Below are 18,468 nucleotides of genomic sequence, written 5' to 3' on the forward strand. Positions count from 1 at the left end.
CATTTATGTACGTTCAAACTGACTCCCTCATCGTTGGCTACTTTGCATTCTGGAATCCTCCATATCCATGAAAACATCCATTCTATCGCTATTAAAAATACACACCTGACAGCCAATGCTTTCTGGAAAGTCTTGGTCTCACTGTACACAGGCTGTTGCTCTATTCATGAACATATGTCTGATGCTTCACAGAAACTCTGCAGTAAAGGATGTGTGCTCTCATTGCCTGGGTAATCCCCCCAGGAAAACACAGTACTACATATGGTATGTTCTCCACTTATACCTTGGTTTCATGAGTCTAATGAATTTGTGATGCGTGGATTGGCTGCCACATTAAATTCACAACTTAGAAGAGGAAATATGTTGTGTGCAGCATGGATGACCTTTTGTTCAATACAAATTTCAGGTTTTTTTTCCTCCCTGTATTTACTCTGCAACTGAAACATTTTGATTATTAAAAATCTGTGTTTACAGATTTCCAGTAAGCTCACTAGCAAAGGCAAAATCAGTTAAGCCATGCAAATTAACCACGGAGGGCTAAGGCCTGTTCCTGTCAGCTGGCAGAAAACAAGCAGGAAATCAGTTCTTCATGGCTGCCTAATCTTTGACAAGTGGCATGAGAATGAATCAACTACTGCAATCTTCTACAAAGATGCCTTACTATTCAGCTCTAATACTGCAGATTCTAGCACAAGGAACAAAGCTGGAAAAATATCACCTTCAAATACCCACAAGGTGGTGCAATTCAATAATTTTAGGAGGAGAGACTCCACCGCGGCATTGCGGAAGAGAAGCTAAGACACAGCTCCCTTTATGGATTACCACCTACTGCATGAACAGTTGTTTTGTTCTAAATCATAGGACAAGCATCACCCCAACAGCAACTTGCACTCAATCAGTCCAAAGGAGCACATGAAGGCTTTCTGGTTGCCATTTTGTGCCTCCTCCAGCTTGTTCCCCGTTGCAGGGTTGCGTCCACCTCCATGCACAGCGCTCCTTTTGAGATGGCCCTGTAGCATCATGAATCTCAGAGTCAAGACTGCCTGCCTATCAGGACGTCTCTGCACTGGATTTACCAGAGATCACCTTTAACTTGGTGGCCCTCATGACTGCAGTTTAATTTGCTTTGGAATAAGTTAGTAAGCGTGTTTCTTGGGAAGGGTAACTGTAAGCACAGTGATTGTTCCACTTCCACTGCTTGTCTTTTTTGCATCATTATCTCTTTCTCACTAAGACAAACACAGTCCCCATTTGCCACAGACTCGGGATAACTGAAAGAGCAACCTCCACCTAAGAATTCACAGCAAACATGACAAATACAGGATTTGTTTGCAAGCAGTTGTTGCTTCCTTTTGAGGCAGCACTACTTACAAAAGACCTTGTCAACAGAGTGAAGAATGCAAACCCGTTGCTCCAGTATTAGCAAGACATCATCAGCTGTACTCCTCATCAGCTTTCTCACTCCCGTGGAGTTGGACAGGTTATTTTCTAGAAGGCCTTGAATGAAAAGACTATTTTGAGGACTTGGAGGCTTCCTGCCTCAGTCAAATTCAGACTCCCTCATATCCACCCTGAATCCCTTGCTCTAGCAAAGTTCCTCTTCAGATCAGGGTGAGTTTCCATAGGGTCCAGCTGGTTGTTACTAACTTGCAAGTTATCTCCTACCCTTAGTGTCCTATTCTTTGCTGACTGCCAAACTACCTGCAAGATCAGCAGCTTCTAAGGTATGTGAACAGCATATGTTGACCAAACGTTAAAATTGTTGCTTGAGGATGTGTGCTGCCTGTCCTCATAAACACAAACACCAGATGAGCTAAGCAAGAAGTCAAAGCAATCTTTCAGAAATAATTACAGCTCTTTTACAGATCTTTACCAAATTAAGGCTTTTTGGATGTTTTTTTTTTTTTCATTTTTCCCCTGGGCAACCTCATCTGCAGCACTATTCATAATTGTAATGAAATTCAGATAATAATCCAGCTGGGTGTCGTGACAGCACTTCCGCCTGTAGCAGTTCCTGTCTCTGTGGCCTGGAGGAATGCAAAGGAAAATTGCATTAGCCCGACTATCAAAGGCAATGAATTAAACTTGTGAATAGCGCTGTCTAAAATGTGTCCTTAAATCATATGTTTACCACTTAGTGATTTCAAGAACTCCACAGGTAAGTGAACAGAAGTTGTTACTTATGTCCTCAGTTATTCCTGCTGTTTACTGCAGTGCCAGAAAGACAAAGGGGAAGAAAACAGAAGAAAGGAGACATTCAAATGTCGTGTGAGGAGTCATGCTGTATGGAACAAAGGGGCAGAAAAGCAGAATTGAGCATTTGTCTTACATATTTTTTCATCTCTTTTGTTATCACTCCTACACAGTTGTATAAAATCATGAAGGACAAGGGAAGGATATGTAGTATTCAATTGTTCATTGTGCTTTCTTGTATGCGAAGAAGAAATCAAATTAGCAAGTTCTCAACAAACAGGAGGAAGTGGCTCTTCACACACTATGCAGTTATCTGTAAAACTCCCTGATCTGAGAGATTGTAGATGAAAATATTTACACAGGTTCAAAAAGCAACTGGACATTGTGACATTCTTGCTAAGTTCTCCTGCACTCCATTCCTAAATAGGTGAAGGACAAGAAGATAATTAGGAACAGCATGGATTTATGAAGAAAAATTCATAGTTCACCAGCATGATGGCCTTATGTGTCTAATGACTGGCTGGGAGAGCAAGACAGGGACATGGGATGTACATCACCTTGACTTTAGGTCTGGCTTTAGGCAACATCTTCCCCAGCATTCTCAGTTGGGAGCTGAGGAGATCTGAGCAGCCTGTTGGGCAATTTGAAAACCAGCCCCCAAGGAGAGGCTGGGGGGGGCTGACCTTGCTTAGGATGCAAAGAGGTAGTTGAGAGGTGAGCTGGTGGTGGCCTACAACCACCCAACAGAGAGGCATAAAGACAGCAGAGCCAAATTCTTCCCAGCAGTAGATGATGGAAGAGGCAATGGCCACTGTTTGCAGTTTGGGAGGCTCAGGCTGGACTTCAAAGAATGTATTTTCACCAGGAGGGGCACGCAGTGCTGGAACAAGTTACCCAGAGAGGCTGCCAAATCTCTATGCCCACAGGCTTTCAGACTTGGCTGTAGAAAGCCACAGCTGCCCTCATCTAGTGTTGGTGATGCTTGGAGGACAGGCATGTCCAGCCCATGGCCCACTCCCTGCCCCGTGCCATCACGGCAGCTGCCAGCATATACCCATGGCTCAGCAATGACCAAACACCTCAAACATCGGTGAGCTATTAGCTGTATCTGTGCTGAAACCAGGACAAGGAGAGGGAGCACTGGCAGTTCTAACTCAAGTTATGGCAAACAATTTTATGCATTTTGATACATTGGCTAAATACAGTCGTGAGAACAGCAAAAATATGCAGCCATGCTTTCTGTTGTGATAAAGGAAACTGAGACAAAGTTTCAAGATTGCAAAAAAATTATCATTTTTTTTATATATTTGCGACTTCATTTGCAGTCAGCATAAATACATGATCTGCACATTTTCAAATGAATGTATAGAGTTGCAATCAAACATTCAACTCAAAGATCTGATCGCATCTCTCTACTGGACTTTCATAAGCCCTGTCTTAACAAAGAGAAATATCCCTTGCTTCACAGTCACACTTTATTCACGTCATGGCTTTTTGGCAGTATGTATTTTTGTAAAAACTATTTTCAAGGATGAAGCGAGTATAAATGAAATTTCATCAAAAGTTTCTGATGAACGCCTTGAGACCTCACTAAGAATTGCAACCACTGCCACTGAACAGACTGATGTGTCAGTTTCACAAAAACAAGGTCACCCACTAGTTTTATGGGTTTGCTGGTCTCCTTTTTTATGTTTTAATTAAAAATATTAACAATTAGAATGTTTTGTTACTTATATACATTAACTCTATTATATATTTTATGAGGGCTGCTCCAAAGTAATGCCTCCTATTTTATTATGTTGGCTCACAACATCAGAAGTGGATGTTGGTAGGATGGCAGCAGAGGTTGAACCTTCCCACCAATATCCCATCACATGTTGTTGCCGTGTGACAGATGGCAGCAAAGGGGCACTCTGACACTGTGGCATCTGACATGGAAGTACATATGAAGTGAAGGGCAGTCACTGAATTCCTTCATGCAGAAAAAACTGTGCCCATTGACATTCATCAACATTTGCCGAACACTTATGGAGAACAAATGTGGATGTGAGCACAGTGAGGTGGTGGGTGGTATGTTTCAACACTGGCATCAGCAACAATGGGACACCTCCACTGGTTCAGGCTTTTACAGGCATGGCATGCAGGCTCCTGTTCATCACTGATGAAAATGCAGAGCTGGTGGTTGTGACTATGTTGCAAAATGGTGTTTTGTACCTGAGACTTTGCTCTATCAAACAGTGTTACTGTGCTCATTGTATCTGTTGTAATTTCCACAGAAATAAATTGGAGGCATTACTTTTGGAGGGACCTGCATATATGCAGCCCTAGACAATTTCCTCTTCACTCAATGTGGCCCAGGCAAGCCAAAAGGCTGGACACCCGTAGAGTAGAAGGCTGGACTAGAGAACTGTGGAGATGCCTTCCAGCCAATATTTCTGTGATTCTCTCAGTCCCAGTTCAATACTGAACACTTGTATTTTGCAGGACCCCAAAAGGTGCTGAGAGCTTTCTGGGATGAAATCTAGAGAGAGCCAACATATTTCATATGGGAGCACTTCCTAGTGTCTCATTTTGTACTGAACACTGCTACAGATTTCCAGTGAGACACTTTGGCACGTATTCATGCACCCTCATTAGAAGGACCATTCTCAGTGTCACTGGGATGACACTGTTCTTTGTATTTTAACAGAAATGATACAGTCACATCATGTTCCAATAAACAGGCCCTGACCTCCACAGTAGTTGCATGGGAAATAAATGAGCCCCTACTAGGAAGCAAGGTGCCTGTTGTCTCAACGTCATCTGAGGTTCCCCAAGGGTGGCAGTCACAGCACCAAATCTGATGGAGCTCCACATGTCTTTGGATCAGAGATATAACGTGGAAAGAGAAATCTGTTTCTGATATAAAAGAGAACATCAACAGAGATATGTATTTCTAGGTATAGAAGGGATAACACTACCCTCCCACAGACATCTCGCTGTGGCAAATAGGCTCTGCTATGTATATATATAGGAATTTGCCCCTCACCTTCTGTAGAATATTTCTGTATCTTATCTATTCCTTTGCCTCATTGCTAGGGCTAAAAAAAGCTCTTCTGTAACTTCTTGGTAGACTTGTGTCAATTAGCAACTAGAAGATATCATATGTTCCCTTCACTGTCTGTTGGGATGTGCATTATTTCTGTCTGAAGTGTCTCAGCTGACTTCAGATAACAGTGTCCTACAGACAAAATGCTTCTTGCCCCTGGAACAACCCAGAGCTTTCTTCAGGTACTTTCCTCAGGCTGAAAAGGAAGTTAGAAAATAGGAAAGGCAGGAAGTTTTTCAAAGAAAAATATTTATGGGAAAATGGAGAAAATCGTAGAATTGTAAGAGTAATTTGAGTTGGAAGGGACTCTTAAAGGTCACCTAGTCTAACTGTGTTGCAGTGAGCAAGGACACCTCCAGCTCCATCAGGTGCTCGGAGCCCCGTCCAGCCTGAGTTTGGATGTCTCCAAGGACGGGGCATCCATCACCTCTCTGGGCAGCCTGTGCCAGTGCCTCACCACCCTTAGTGTAAAAATCTTCGTCCTTATACCCAATCTAAATCTCTCCTCTTTTGATTTGAAACCATTTCCCCTTGTCCTATCACAACAGACCCTGATGAAGAGTCTGTCCCTTTTATAGCCCCTCTTTAGACACGGAAAGGGGAAACCCCTCCCCATTTCTGCCCAAATCAGGGCAAGATAGCTTTTGTCATATTCAGTAACAAGTGTTTTGCCCAGTCAGGTTTTATAGTGCTTAGTATTGTTTTAGATGATTCTGTATTTCTCTGAGATCCTGCTGAGAGGGCGTATCCTTGGTATTATTCTTAATTTGGATGCATCACATGAGGATGGATGAGTTCATGTTAAGAAGGCTGCACCTAGAATTTGAAGACATCATGATTCTGGACCTGCAATTCCCAGGTAGTAACCCTGCTCTAGATCAAATGCTAGATTTCCTTCAAGTCCAGCGATGCTCAGAGCTGAGGTCTTTGAACTTGTTTGCACGTTCATGCGCCATTTCTTTTTATTATAGCTCTGCTGTGCTTGCACAGAAACTTTAACAAAGGAGCCACAGACTACCACTTGCAGCTGCAGTCCTGCTGTTTGAGGAGCAATCAATCAGACAGCAGATCAGATAAACATCACATCACATCAGGTATTTTGGACAGGCAGGTTCTTCAGACAAAAGCAAATTTCCAAGAAAATTATCCGCACAGAGTTCTGCAAAGATCTAATTCTACCCCATTAACCAATAGCTTGTAACCATCTCAGAAGAAAATTCAGATATAATAGCCCTATGACAAATGTACTAGCACTTAGTCAATTCATTTTTCTATCCACAAAATAGATGGTTTTAACTCAAGACACTCAGCCTTTTCACCTCCCTGGTTAACATTTCCAGATGACATGTCAAAAGTATCCATTTTATAAAATCACACTAAAATTAGAGGTGAGAAAAGTCTGGTGGGTCACCTTGGTTAAGCATAGAGAAAGAATAATACTGAAATCGTATTAACAAAGCTTCAAGAGCCCTCTGATGTGAAAATGACTGATACTCCTCCACTTTGCTCTAGCCAGCTTGATACTTGCATTGGGTGGTGATGGTGAGGAAGTAGCATGGTCACCTCTTTCGTCCTCCTCAGCGCTTCGCTGCCTGCCATCTCTGCCTTTGAATGGCATCATACCCAAATGGTCCATGCTGTCCCTGTTCCATATACCTCAGTTGACTCTTCCTTTGAGTAGCCTCTTAGATGGGCTTTAATGTTCTCGTTCAGATGATGAAGATCTTTCCTTATTGTGAGTCAAAAAACCAAACTTCACTGGACATAGAAATAGCTGTGCTGTGTCCAGTCATACAGTCTACAATCTTGTCTCTAACAGTGGCAAAAAAAAAAACAAACCCAGAAACCTAGGGAGGGTTTAAGAGAATAAACTGATAAGGGACATCCAACTGCTATTGTATGCACAGCCTCTCAGCACTTGTTTTTACTACTAGCTGTACAAACAGCAAGGACCAGAGCTAAGTGGGGGTGAATGTTGGTCAACCCCCCATGCCTATGCAAAAGCACAGGGGTGTTCCATGGGGTCTGGAACTGGAGTCCTCTCCCTGTCCTGTACCATAGCTTTGTTGCTCCTTAGTTTTGCACTAGCATGTTAGAAACCCGAAAAAGCTGGAATCAAGAGTGATTCACCACCCTGACTGTATTGGAATTGGCATACTCAAAACCATGGACGTCGTCAGATTTACATCCCAGGAAAGTTGGCAGGACATAGGAGAGCGCGTGAGAACTTGGCTAGTTCTAATCAAAATCAGAAGCTGGATGTACTTCAGGGAGAATATAAATCAAAGAAGAGAACAGAACACCCTTTGGACAGGAAGTGTATCACAAAGACGAGGTTTGCCTAGGAAAACTGAATCTTTGCCATTTGAGATATTTAAAATATGGATATGATGATGTAGAAGTACTTGCTCCTGCTTTCAGGCTGGTGACATCCTTAGGTGTCTTCTGACCCTTCATTCTCCGAGTCTCTGGTATCAAATAGGAACTCTGTGTCAACAACATGTCATTGAGAAGACAAACTGGACTTTTTTTTTTTTTTTTTCCCCTGAGGCTCTTGATAGTACCTGTGACAGGTGATGCTACCAAAGCATTGTGATTGCAGCCTATTCTATTGTGGATTCATGGTCAGCCATTTCATTGCTAGCTGCCTTCTCTAGAGCTCTGTGGACAAATACTCACATGCAGGGGAACGCAGGCAACCCTAGCTGCAGGTTCCTCTTTATTCATAGCTCCCTAGCGCAGGCAAGCAGCAATCTGCCTGTCTTCGGTCATCTGCTCATATCTGAAGGTAACACACAAGTATGCAGTCACTTCCTAAAGGCTAAACTGTATTTGCAGAAAAGATCACTTAATCCTAGTCACCACTGTGGACAGATATGAAGTAATCCCTGCAGACATCAGAAAGCCTGTTTAGCTGATGGCGCGAGGTCAGACCAAGGGAGCGAGAGGGGTATTTGTTTATAAATAACAATTGTGATTGCTTTGCAAAAACGCAACCTTCACATGGTTGCTATAAAACAGTGTCAAGCTAAAATACCAGTTCTAGTAATGTATCTCGTCCTATCACGGTACTTCTAATTACTCAAATTCAAAATAGCTGTGAGATAGCTTCCTAGAGAGCCCAAGCTAATTAGATGTCATCTGGCAGGGTTTAAGCTGATTAGTGCATTGGTTAGGATGGGTGCTCTCCCCACCAGACACAGTCAGCACCTGCTCTCTGGGTGTGCACAAGCTTGGTGGACTCATAGCAGGGCATGGACTGACAGGACACAAGGAACTGCCCCGTCTCACTGTCAAATTTGGCTGACCTTTGCCAATGGGTTCTAAATGTACGGGGAAACCACCGAAGGAGAAGCAGATGGACTAGCAGTTTGAAAGCGTAAGCTTTGTTTTCTCAGTAAAGCAAGCTAAACAGAACTCCGTTTTTCGAGTATCAAATGAAGACTCACATGTGAACAGAAGCTCCTTGCCACAGCCTCATGTCTCCCTTGGATTCAGAGCCACAAAGGCTCCATGAAATGCCGCAATATCTGTCTTCTGGCAACTGAACTGCTCTCCTCCATGAACTCAGGTTGTATTTCCAGAGCTCTGCTCAAGGGATTATTTTGTCATGCAGGGGATCTCCCCATCTCCCCCTTCTCCATCATCAGCACTGGAGCAATCTCCAGCCCTGAAGAACTGTTGCTGCTCTGCTTCTCTATCACATGAAAGGAACACCTCTGAGAGAAAGCAGCTCAACCAGGTTTGGAATGGAACTGCAGATGATGCTGTAGCCAAGCACTGCATACGTGCAACAAGCACCGCAGGTTAGGGGTTTTTTTTTGTTTTTTTTTTTTTTCTTTTGCTTTTGTATGTTTTGAATATTAAATATTGATGTGTTTAATATGAAAAGAACGTGAAAAATGATGTGATAAACATTCTTCACAATACCCCTACAAAATTTCAGGAAGAAAGGAATCAAAATGCACACCTCACTGACGCAAAGCAGCCTGGGTTAGCCACTTTCATGGAGTGCTTCCTTTTTACATCCGCCATCATTTCAACTTCCCCAATAACATCTGCCAATTATCCTCCTCCAAATCCCTCCTTAAAAAAACCTCCTCTTCACTGGGATGTCAACAAGAAATGAGCCCCTGATATGCTGGCCCCATAACCTCTGATGAGCTCTGCCTTTATCTCATTCTTTCTTCTTCCTTTTGCTTCCCTCTCTGAAATAAAGAATGCTACATCTCAATACGATTCTGGAATGCTGTTTATTCCCAGTCTGTGTTGTTTCTATTTCTGTGCCTGCAAATACTAGCTACTGCTGTAGCCCAGTCTGAAAGAAAACACGCCAGCATATGGCCAGTAAATGCAGCGTGCTCGGCTCTTCTCTCTAAATCTTGATTCCCAGGACTTTTTCAGGGAATCAGCGCTGATTAAATGTGCCAGAATATTTCATTGCATCTGGAGGATCTGCAGATCATCCTTCAGAAAACTGGAAGCACCAAGTAGCAAAGAGCAGTTTGCTGTATGGAGCAAGTTGTGCCTACACTTTAAAATGGCTAAAATACAACTCTGCCTCAGTGACTCCTGGCCCCTCCAATAGCTTTGTGAACAGCAGCTGATGGTGCCTGTGCAGTGGAGAAACATCTGCTGAAAGTGTGAATGAGAACCAACAGGCTCACATCTGAGTGCAAGACTGCTCTGGGGTTTCAAAATATGTATTATCAAACACCCTCGCGATCTAAGCCCTCTCCTTCTGTCATTGCTGATGACATTTCTTCAAGCCGTGCTGGAAAATAGCACTGCTGGGACTTTCAGCCTAGTGCGAATGCTGCTCACATCCCCACCTAACCCAAGGGAAGGCTTTGGAGGACATTTCTATTTCAACCACCTGACACACCCAGAAAGAATGAAATCACAGCCAAAATCCTTTGCAGTTTGTTGCCTCCACATTTCTTTCCGGAGTTTTCAGTGCTCTGCTCCGCTGGCCACCCAGCTACCTGGGCGGCCTCACATCTTCAGCCCAAACAGTCCAAAGCTCATGTGAGCAGACAGCACTCCTTCCATCCCCCCCAAAATGCCACTCAATGTCCTCCTGCTCCCCGGTGCATAGAAGACAAGCTGGAGATACTGCACCATGTTGTCCTCACGAACATGTTTTTGGCCACACGCAGCTCTGACAGGACTGGAGATTGCAGTCTCTTGTTGGAAATAAAATGAAAAGCTCTGCCAACGCCGGCAGTGACTAATCCACTCAGATAATTACTTATGGGACGGATGACTATGATTTTCATGACCCAATATTCCCTGTGAACCACTGTGACTGAAAACAGTTTGCAGATTTGTCAGCGTGCCCTCTGCATTGGTCCCAGATTTCCTTGCTCCCTCCCTTTCCCCTTCCAAACCAGTATTGCTTTGTGTTTCTCAAAGAGCATATTTTTAGCTCCACAGAGGAAAAAAAAAAAAAAAAAAAGGCTAATACTGCAAGGATTTCCTGCTATACAGGTAGCAAAAATTACAGTGGGCAGCCAGGATCACTGCCCCAGGTGCAACTGGCAATCGCAGGGTACCAGTGTTTTCTGCCAGTTAATTAAAACACGCTGTCTCCCTGCAGGGCTGTCCACACACAGGTTTTTGGCCCAGATATTCCAGGTGGTTTGGTTACGTGGATGGAAACGCTGCTGGGGCCGCTGGCACCAGTGCTGACTCTGGACGATGCCAACCACAAGCCTATGCTGAGAATCATTCCCCACTGCAAGCAAATTGGGCTAGGGGAGAAAACAAAGGGGGACAGTCACATCCCCAGTACAAATCAGTGTCTAAAGATTAAACCTGCACCTGTCAGTACCATGCTGAATTATTAAAGCTGAAATTACTTTTTTGCTGCTTGTGCTGGCCAGCCCTGCCTAGCAACAGCGGTGACCTGCTGAGCTTCTTGCAGCAGCGTTTCAGTGGCTCTGCTGGCTGCAGCTCCATCCCATCCAGACAGCGAAACGAGAATAGCCAGTTTCTCTTCTAGCCAGTATTCTCCCCCAATTGCTATGAGACAGCCCTGCTTTGTGGCATTTCGTGTTATAAACACTGTCAGGGGAGATTTAAATCCCCCAGAAAACAATTTGACTTTAAATAAAAATGAGTATCTATGAATCACTCCTTTTAAAAATAAGTGCTTCTCGGCATTCTGTTTACAGAAACACTGCTTCAGGGTGGAAACAGGTAGGAAACCCTCCTGTTTGCCTTGAGTAAAATCGAGGTAACTGTGACATGAATGTCTGGTTTCCTTACAATTTTCTTCCCGCAGCTTCAAGAAAGGATAAAGCACAGACCGCTGCCACCCTAGACAGTCCCAGCTGCTTTCTCTGCTTCTCTCTCCCCAGTCAGGGAGGATTTAATCTAAGCCCTTAATTACAGACCTCGTTCTAAAAACCGATCCCTGCTAAAATAAGGTACCAATTATATGTGCAGCTCCTCTGTCATACGGGCACGTGGTGAGTTAATCAGCTCCCCCACATCTGATACAGCCCCTACTGCCTTGCAAATCTCTTGTCTGCAGACTGCAGCCACTGCCTCCCAGGAGCAGGTTAACCCCTTTCTCACTAGAACCACTACTGGTCTAAAGGCTACATTCAAGTATCTGCCCACCTGTATCCTGAAATGTTTAGCCTTCAGCTCTCAGTGAGGGCCTCAGAAGATGAGGTGGAGGCTCACAACAAGGAAAATGTTGAACATGCCTATGAATGAAGCTTGGAATTGATTTCCTTTATGCCTGCTAAAGTGCAAGCCTGAGCGTGTGCATCCACAGCAGGCTTCAGAGACAGGAGAAACAAGCTGCTCCTCCTGCTCACATCTGTGTACCATGCTGATGTACTTTGCAAGGATGTTTATACCTAACTTCTTTGCCCCCTTTCTGCTTCAACATATAAGTTTGTAGAGAAAAAAAAAAATACAAGGTGAGACAGCTTTCTGCCCGTCATGCAGAGCACCAAGGATGATTTGCTTGTCAGACCAACAGCAAAGCCCTTCCATTCTCTGGGCTTTTTTGGGCACAGAGTCCTTTAAGCAGAGAATTGCCTTGTGGAGACCTCCATTCTTCACCTTAGCACAGTTGGTCTCCTCTTCCTCTCCCAGCCACAGCCCAGTCCTGCTAACTAACAGGAGGGTAACATCAGGAGATTATTTCCTACACTGGCCTTTCCATGTAATATTTGCTGGTTTCTAGAAGCGAGAGAAAAGACCAGCAGTAGTTGGAAAGCTGAGTCCTGTGCAGCTGGTAGGAAAGAATTCCTCCATGCTGTGGGTCTCACTTAGAGAGATGCTGTCAGGAGACAGAAATTGATTTCTCAATGCTTTTCCTCACGGTGAGTATTTATAATTCTACAACACCCTATGAGAGTGCAGAGATCACAAAGCTCAGCCTGGGCTTAAAGGACTGCACAGAGCAGAGAATCAGAGCAAAGCAGTGGAGAACCATGCAAGCAGTGCACTGCAAGGAGGCATGACCTGCAAGAAGCTGCCAAACACTGGATTGCTTGAGACAATGAAAGCAGTAGGTTATGATACTACAGTGAGAGATGCATCAGGGGCCTCTTTTACAAGGTAGCTTTCCATCCTAAAGCAGTGTCTAAGGCTGTTTCTAAAGGGCTTACACACAAGGCCACTTCAGCTCACTGTTCGCTCAGTGGGCTTACTTTAAGCAGTGGTATTCAGAAAAATTTATCTGGGTTTCAATTTAATTTGTGTTTCTTAATTCTCTCATGACATTACCTCGACTTTTGCATTCTACAGCTAATTCAGAACTGTGGCTTGCCACTGCCTACATGCACACAAAAGATCAGACTGTGGGTGTAGGCCAAGGAACCAGGCAGGAACAGATAAAACAAACAAGCTGCCTACCAGTAAACGTAACAGCTAAGATGGAGGGCCAAGGATCATTTGCCCTCAAGTGCTATGAGTCAACCTAGACAGAACTATGCCACACAAAAGAAGACCTCCCAGGTTACCTTGAATAAAAATAATGAATTAAAAAAAATCCCTACTGCAAAAGTCTTGATTAATCTAAATTGATCATTTAGCAACCATGAGAGTGACTTCACTCCCAGTTGTGTTTGCTGACATGTTGCTCATGGGCATACATGGTGAGTCACTGCACACCAGCCTCCCCTCAGCCGAGAGCCACCATCTTCATTTCTCAGCTAATGACAACTATTAGTAACCATGAGATAGCACAGATAGGAATACGTGGGCTGCCTGTGGAAGGCTGCATGGCAATGCAGAATGGCTTGTGGGTGCATCTCTGTCCCAGAAGTTAGGCAGGCAAGCAGCAGTGTGACACTTATCAGCTATCAATGGCCATTAATGGTGTCTACAGAAACCTGGGGTAATTATCAGCCACAGGAAACTCACCTGCATGACAAATGGTTCCAGTCTGCTCTCTCTCCAGGTGCGGAAGTGAAATTGTTAGGAGAAAGCTTTTCACGGTGTTTCAGGCAGACTTTGACCTATTTATTTTTAATCCATCGTTTGGCTCTGTCATTTCGCTTTGCTGTCCTTAATCCTGAGCTGTTCCTTTTGTTTCACCAGCTCACAATTTTTGTGTGTGAGCATCTCTGGATTAATCTTGCTTGCTTACTATTTTGGGAGAAAGTGCGCTGCACTCCTCTGCTCCTTTGTGAGATCTTCCAAACAGAAATACATTTACTCAGGACTTACATGACGTGGAGAAGTCACCTCCCTTGGCTCACGAGTGGTTTCTACACTGTCTACACAACGTGAGTTTGCAACTTTGCTTCTTGGCATGAGGTAAAAAGATAAAAACAACAGACAAACCCCAAACCCCAATAGGTTTGACTACCAGATTTGAACTGTCCGGAAATGAAAAGTATGGAAAAGCTCGGTGAGCTTGCTGCTGAATTGGTACTGGGGAAACAGGAAAATAAGAAAACATGGGTCAACGGAGTTAAGTTAAAAGATGTTCCAGTCCTGGCTTCCCGAACTGCTCTGCTGAGGCGTTTATTCTTGACTTAGTTTGTTCTCCACTATGTAAAGCTGGATCTTCCCAGCATGAATCAGAATCTTTCCAAAACATGCATGCTTTGGGGGCAAAAATCTGTAAGGGACTGGGATACGATAAGTCGTGTCTATCTTGCGTCTCTCTCATCAGGCTTACACTCAAGATTCCACCAGACCAAGAGCAGTATGCTTCCATAATTTAAGATCATACTAAAGTATAATAGTTGAATTAAAAAAAAGTATTAAGAAATGCCAAGGTAAGTGCTGTACTGTGAGAAATTCAAGTTGACCTGTTTCTATCATCCTTTTCCTGCTTTAGTGGTGCCACTTATACTTCAAAATGCAGTCAGGGCCCTGAGGGCACTCACGGGTGTTAACTGCCTTGAGAAGCCTCACCTGGGGCCAGCACAGGGGTCATGTGCTCCATTTAAGCTCTCCATTGTGAGTTTGCTCTGTTCCTGCCTAAGCTATGCTGTAGGTGGGTCTGCCTTCAGCACAGCCTTTTGGATAGGCCTTAATATCTCTCTGCAGGTAGCCCTCTTCCTGGAGGACCCCATCAGGTGTCTGTTGCAGCTAATGACCAGTTCTGGCTCTGCTTCCTTTTATTCCTGGATGGAGCCTGGGCCTGGTTTATTCTTTGCAGCCTCTGAGGCAGCTAAAAGACCGTGAATTTCTTTCTGCCTGCTATTTTCAGATCTTGTGGGACTGCTTGTGCTGAGATTGCCCTTGGCTCCTGGCTTGTGTGCCCTTTGGGAACAGTGGCCTGCTGCTCTCTGACAAATATTTTGGAGTTAAGCCTGCTCTCATTTAAGTTAGGGGAACAAGCTAGTAATCTTTCCAGGGGGGGGTCCAGCTATTTTTGGCACTTCACTTTATATTCACTCAAGCAGAGCTATCCACATGCACTTGCAGATAAGGGCCCCATGAGGAATATCTCTACTTATAGCATACAGTTCCTCTTTCTCTCTTAGGGTGGGGTTCATGTAAGATGACCATCCTTCTATTTATTTATTTAGTCTGCTAAGGGTTTCTTCAGCTCTACCTCCTCCTCATGTCTGGAGTTTCCTTTTTGGATGCTGTTGAGTTAGCAGAGGTGGGGAGTGGCAAGTAGTGTGTGAGCAAACATGGGCTGTGCATTTGTCAGCTCTCTTCATGATGTGCATTATAATCCTGACCCTGCCCTGAGCTGTACTAAGGCATGGGATGTGCCTGGACATGCAGAGGAACAGACACCCTTATGCTGCAGGTCTACAAGGAACCCTTAGTTTTGCTAATTGGCCTGTAAAGTCTCTAGCTTGCTGTGCTGGTTATCTTCTCTCCTTGCAGTTCTGTATGATTAATGCATCTGAACACAAGAGGAGCAGGCATAACATACCTGTGCAGGTATGCTGTCTTTCCGAATTTAGCATGAGGTGGATGCTATTCTTTTCACACTGTGGCTTTCAAGAGCTAAGATTTAATAATTAGATTGGTTAGTTAGCCCAGTCTAATGAGTCTTTTCAGAGCACTCCAGATTTTAACAGAGCACCTGTGAGAGTATGTTTGCTTTTTGCCTGTTAACGATCTATGAAGGAACGACTGCTTCATCTAGCCTCCCACGTTCCAGTCTGAGGCTGGACTACGAGCAAGTCCCTCTTGCCTAAGCCTTTGTATATGAGTGAGGCACCTTTAAGAAGCCTTTTAAAAACCTGTCAAAAGACAGTAATAATAAAAACTAGCTGTCACATTAGCAGATGCCTAGAAGCTTGAGTAATAATGATGCAACAATGATGATACATAATGATGATACTTTTTCATGCTTTGTTGGTGAATTACAGTTTTTGTTTGCTCTGTTCCTGCTCCTTGTCCCCCTCAAAGCATGGCATGTCCAAGACTTCCTTTGAAGATTTTTCTCTTTCAGTACAGAGCCTGTGGTGCCCTCCGCCTCATTCTGTCCTCGGTGTGCCTGCCCCACATCAAGCTGTCATTGCTGCAGCTCAGCTCCGTGCTGAAATGCTGGCAGTGCTCTGACTTCAGAGTAGTAACACAGGCTACCTTTACAAATCCCCCTGCTAGTCCAACTCTGAGCCAGCACTGTGCAAGGCCAATGGGATGAACAGTGTCACACCATACAGTGCACTGTATAAGATGATGCCCAAGTGAAAACTACCCAGTTCCACAGCAAAGCCTGTGGAGAGCACAGCAAATGGAGAACTCCTCACTCTGCACTCCTGGACAAGCCCTGCCATCCCCACTCTGGCACGATGAGGAGTTTCAGATGACTTGCTTTGCCTCACTTCTATTCCAGATTTTTACTTCTGCGGTAAAAATTGCGTTGCTCACTCAGCTTAGCTAAGTACTTTAAAACTTTTGCATGGATGACACTGTACAAGTACGAAGTCTCATCACTGTAGTTTCAGATTTAAGACTTGCAACTAGCATCTCCAGCTTTTTTGCTGCTGTTGTACCTAAAAAAGAAGGAAATGTGTTCTTCTTTCTGTGGCAATCTCAGTAATGCCCTGCAATAAACCATATGTGGTCTCTTACTTTATCTCAAAGGCAAAAATGTTGCCAATCACTTGGCTGTACAGCTGGCCTTGGTGTCAACAGGCCACTCTTCACAGACCTCAAAAGCATTTGCAGAAGGGGAGCAAAGGCGTTTCTGATTCATCAAGTGTGGGCTTCTGTCAGCAAGCTTTACTTGCTAAAACACAGTGTCTTAAGGGAGGTGGTGCCACCGACCTGTTGTTGCTGCTGGGAAGAAAACATTCAAAAGCTGTATTTCTCAAGGTTCTTCATTCTGGAGACTGGTTTTAAATGTGCACACACATCTGCTGAACTCTCCTCCCATCTTATGTGTATTCTGCCTTCAGAGGGATGTTTGACTACAGCCAAGTATGATCAGGTTGTAATGCAAATCACAAACCAAGCCACCCCCCACCACTATGGATGCGGATACTTAGAGGGTAGGCTTGCATGTACTGTTGCCTCGTAATTTTTTATGTGGGTCCCCTGTTTCCTCTTCCAGGTTTTGCTTGCCTTTTGCTCTCTGCTTCATTTGAATCTAGCATCCTTCATAAATGACTTTGAGCAGTTATCTATGAACAAAAGAATTTTAAATATAGAGTGGGGCTGACTCTTTTCCTTTGACACCTAAAGCTATGCTTCCTGAACAGCATGGTGGCAGTGTTAGAAGACTGATGACAATACTGAATCAGCTTCAAGATCTTCAAGGGAATGCTGTGTTCTTAAGTGTCGCTGGGGGGACCCACCTAGATCTCTAGGACTAGCAAGGAGAAAAGGCGACCATCTTTCCTTGTTCTTCTGGGAAGTGACAAATATAATGGACTGGTTTGATCTCTTGAAAGATGTGCAACTAAAAAGAATGTTATAGGAATCCATCTAGGCCTTGGGTGTGTGTATATATATGTATTCCAGAACTAGTATTTCCCTCTAATTATATCAAAAAATGGTGAAGCTGCGTAGCCATTAAAAAGTGTCCTATTGTATATGTGCTCTCAGCCTCCCTGTGTAGGGCTCTTTCTAGCCCGATCTGTAATTGTTCTCATCCAATGCTCACAAACAATAGCGACAGCCCTGACTATTTGATGAATTCAGCGTGCACTGGAGTAGGGGCTCTCCCTCAAAACCTTCATCTCCTTTCCAGGTAGATGGCTGTTCTGATGTGTTTGGGTGTGGTTCCTAACATTTTCAGAAAAGGAGAGATGGAGTGGTCCTGTCCTTTGACAAGGTAAAGTGGTTATGGGAACCCGTACTCAGAATAATTTCAAGAGACCACAACCTGTAAGCTCTCCTTATTTCAGTAATCATCCTCTCCTCTGGAAAATTGAAAATGGTCTTCCAAGGCAAAAAAACCCCACAACCCTGCAAGATCCCATCTTTGTTTGTATGCACACCCAATCTACTCCGCAAATACGTTTTCATTGCTGGAGAATGGCAGCCAGCACTGCTGGTTGCCGTAGTGGCTGGCTACAGGTCGAGTTTTTGCTCCTCTGCTGCTCTCCCTGAACTGTGATGTTCACAGCAGTGACTCCTCATTTCTGCACGAGAGCTTTATGCATTCCCTGGCATCGAGCCTGCTCACTGCCTCTGTTCCTGTCATCTTAATAACCGTGCATGAATTCCAAGTCCCTCTTTGGACATCGAGTTCTTCCTCTGATATGGCTCTTGGATGCTTTGGAATGTTATACTTA

At 44.1% G+C, this 18,468-nt stretch overlaps 1 long non-coding RNA gene across 1 annotated transcript; it reads left to right on the top strand.

Annotated features, from left to right (window-relative positions):
* Positions 13,676-17,338, top strand: LOC110397068. Its single transcript, XR_002437517.1, has 2 exons — positions 13,676-15,658; positions 16,176-17,338. It is a non-coding gene; the product is annotated as an uncharacterized LOC110397068 (long non-coding RNA).

Source organism: Numida meleagris, chromosome 3 (genome assembly GCF_002078875.1).
Source record: "Numida meleagris isolate 19003 breed g44 Domestic line chromosome 3, NumMel1.0, whole genome shotgun sequence".
In the NCBI taxonomy this organism is placed as follows: domain Eukaryota; kingdom Metazoa; phylum Chordata; class Aves; order Galliformes; family Numididae; genus Numida; species Numida meleagris.